Source organism: Saccopteryx bilineata, chromosome 3 (assembly GCF_036850765.1).
Source record: "Saccopteryx bilineata isolate mSacBil1 chromosome 3, mSacBil1_pri_phased_curated, whole genome shotgun sequence".
Lineage (NCBI taxonomy): Eukaryota > Metazoa > Chordata > Mammalia > Chiroptera > Emballonuridae > Saccopteryx > Saccopteryx bilineata.
In genome coordinates, this window is record NC_089492.1 from 312,059,639 (window position 1) to 312,063,434 (window position 3,796).

Here is a 3,796-nt window from a genome sequence, read left to right on the forward strand (position 1 = left end):
TGTTTCCAGCTTCAGAAAAAGAAAAAAAAAAAGAGCATCATCCTGAAACAACAAGGTTGCAGCTTTGAACCCAGGTCCAGGCACACATGGGAAGCAGCCAATAAGTGCATGACTGAGTAGAACAACAAATAAATGCTTCTCTTCCCTCTCCCTTCTCTCTCCTTTCCCTCTCTGTCTCTCTGAAAATAAAAACGAAATTAAACCCTGGTTGGGTTGCTTGGTTGGATGGAGCGTCGTTCAGGAGCACAGAGGTTGCTGGTTTGATTCCTTGTTCAGGGCACATACAGGAACAGCTCAATGTTCCTGTTTCTCTCTCAAAAAAAAATTATATATATATATGTATTTAATATATATTTATATATAAATTATATATTTATATATATTTTAATTCTTTTTTTTTTTTTTTTTTTTTTTTTTTTTGTATTTCTCTGAAGCTGGAAACGGGGAGACAGTCAGACAGACTGCTGCATGTGCCCGACCGGGATCTACCCCGCACGCCCACCAGGAGGCGACGCTCCACCCATCTGGGGCGTTGCTCCGTAGAGACCAGAACCATCCCCAGCACCTGGGCCATCTTTCACTCCAATGGAGCCTCGGCTGCGGGAGGGAAAGAGAGAGACAGAGAGGAAGGAGAGGGGGAGGGGTGGAGAAGCAGACAGGCGCCTCTCCTGTGTGCCCTGGCCGGGAATCGAACCAGGGACCTCCGCAAGCCACTCCACCACTGAGCCAACTGGCCAGGGCCTATTTTTTAATTCTTTAAAAGCATTTTAATTTTTTAAATTCATTTTGTGACAGAGACCGAGAGAGGGACAGACAGAAAGGGAGAGAGACAAGAAGCATTAATTCTTTTTTGCAGCACCTTAGTTGTTCATTGATTGCTTTCTCATATGTGCCTTGACGGAGGGAGGGTGGGGGAGGAGGGCTACAGTAGACTGAGTGACTCCTTGCTCGAGCCAGCGATCTTGGGCTCAAGCTGGTGAGCCTTGCTCAAACCAGATGAGCCCGCACTCAAGCTGGTGATCTCAGGGTCTCAAACCTGGGTCCTCCGCATCCTAGTCTAACTCTCTGTCCACTGCGCCACCGCCTAGTCAGTCTATTTATATATTTTATATATATTTTTTGAACAAACATTTCCGTGAAACTGGTAATTGTATTTGCCTCCAAGAAGAGGAACTGGGTGAGCAGCAGATGTAACTTATTTAAAAATTCCCCCACTCACCTGACCGGTGGTGGCGCAGTGGATAGAATGTCGAACTGGGATGCGGAGGACCCAGGTTCAAGACCCCAAGGTCACCAGCTTGAGCGCGGGCTCATCTGGCTTGAGCAAAAAGCTCACCAGCTTGGAACCAAGGTCTTTGGCTAGAGCAAGGGGTTACTCCGTCTGCTGAAGACCCTCAGTCAGGGCACATATGAGAAAGCAATCAATGAATAATTAAGGTGTTGCAAAGAAAAATGACAATTGATGCTTCTCTTCTCTCTCCATTCCTGTCTGTCTATTCCTGTCTCTGACTCTCTCTCTGTCCCTGTAAAAAAAAAAAAATCTCCCACCCAATGAGAGGGGTGCTTTTTCCCAACCTCTTAAAATTGTGAAATAGGGCCCTGGGCAGGTGACTCAGTGGATAGAGCATCAGCCTGGCATATGGACACCCGGGGTTGATTCCCGGTCAGGGCACATAGGAGAAGCAGCCATCTGCTTCTCTCTTCCTCCCTCTTCCCCTTCTCTCTATCTTCACCTCATGCAGCCAGTGGCTTGATTTGTTTGAGTGTGGCCCCGGGTGCTGAGGATAGCTTGGTTGGTCCCAGTGCATTAGCCTCAGGTGCTAAAAATAGCTCAGTACTTGAGCATCAGCCCAAGACAGGGTTGCTGGGTGGATCCTGGGTGAATCCCAGTTGGGGCGCATGTGAAAATCTGCCTATCTCCCCTCTTCTCACCTAAGAAAAAGAAATTGTGAAGTAGGGATACTTATTTTTTTCTCAGAAGCTTTTGGCATCTTCTGCATTTTGTACCCCAACCATATTGCACCCCAATTCAAATTAATAAATGAAATTATTGTCAACAATTAACCCAGCCTCTGGCACAAAATAAGTCAGCAGATGGCCCTGGCTGGTAGCTTGATTGGTTAAAGTGTTGTCCCCAAGCACAGAGGTTGCCCGTTCAGTCTCCGGTCAGGGCACGTACAGGAATAGATGTTCCTGTCTCTCTCCTGCTCTCTTCTTTTCTCTCTCTAAAATTAATAAAATAAACATTAAAAAAATAAAGTCAGAAATTAGAAGTTGTGTTGTTTTGATGATGGGCAAATGTATGGGCACCTTTGCTGGGTTCATACCCTGCCCATCTCCTCTCCATTCTCTACCCCTGAGCACTCATGGCAGGAACCTGTGTCTCCTTGGAGCCTCCGCCATGCTGGCTCAGCCCAAGATGAGTCCCAGAGGTGTTTGATCTGACCACTTCAGAGACTTCACCTTGGGCCTGCAGCCCATCAGAGGCACCTGGAGCGGAGGCTCCTCCCCAGATTGGCCTTTGAAGGCGAGATAAAAGCACCTGGACAAAGCCAGTGTGAGTGGCCGGTTGGGAGCTCATGAATGCTGGGGTTGGGCCAGGAAAAGGTGTAGGCTGGGAGACAAGGCGATAGAAAAAATAAACCTTCCTGAGATGGCCAGAGGATTTACTGAGTACCCACTCGGTGCCCAGATATGTGCTGGACAGTCCTTGGGACACAGTGGTGACAGACCCTCACATGGCAGTGGCAGAGGCAGGTCAGTGACAACCTAAATTGAACAGTGTTTGGATGGAACCCCAATGAAGTTAAGGAGGGCTTCCTGGAGGAAGAGAGGTCAAGTTCCTCACAAAGTCTGTGCCACCCATGGAAACCAACCATTTTGGCTAATGGCTTTTCTTCAATCCCTCAAATCAGCAGCACTGGCCTTCTTTCTGATTCCTGAATTCCCTGAGCTCATCCTCCAACCTCTGAGCCATTGTACTCGCTATTCCCTCCACCTGGTTCTCTCTTCTCAGTTCCTTACCAGGTGTGCTCCTTTTCCTCAGATTGCAGATCAATTCTTCTGGCAACATTTAACTCTTTTTTGAAATTCCCTTGTTTCACCTGGCCTGTGGTGGCACAGTAGAAAAAGCGTCAACCTGGAACACTGAGGTCACTGGTTCAAAACTCTGGGCTTGCCTGGTCAAGGCACATATGGGAGTTGATGCTTTTGGCTCCTCTACCTTCTTCTCTCTCTCTTCTCTAAAATGAATAAATAAAGTCCTTTAAAAAAATAAAATTCCTTGTTTCTAGTTTTTGTTGACTTTTTTATTTCCTGCCTTCCCATCTAGGATGTGGCCTCCCCTTAGCCCGGCTTCCTCATTCCCAGCAGGCTGCCTGACAGAGTTGATGCCTGGCAAATTTTTGTTACACGAATGAAAAAAGCGCAGATCCCTGAGATGAACCACATTCTGCTGAAGAGGTAGGGGAAAGCAGTTCCAGGCAGAGGGAACAGCATGTGCATAGGTGTGGAGCAGAGAGAGAGAGAGAGAGCAAGAGAGAGAGAGGCCAATGTTTCAGAGACCCTGTGTGTGTGTGTGTGTGTGTGGCATGTGTGCATACATGTGTGTGTGTGTGGGAGGTGGGGAGTGAGTGCATGACTGGAAGGACTAGCCGGAGGGGGAAGAGAAGGAGGAGGGAAAAGAAGAAGGGGGGAGAGAGGAGGAGGAGGGAGAAGGAGGAAGGGGGGTGGGGGCAGCATGTGAGTTTGCTGGACTTTTACAAGATATGGGACAAAGGACTGAGAGCTTTGATCT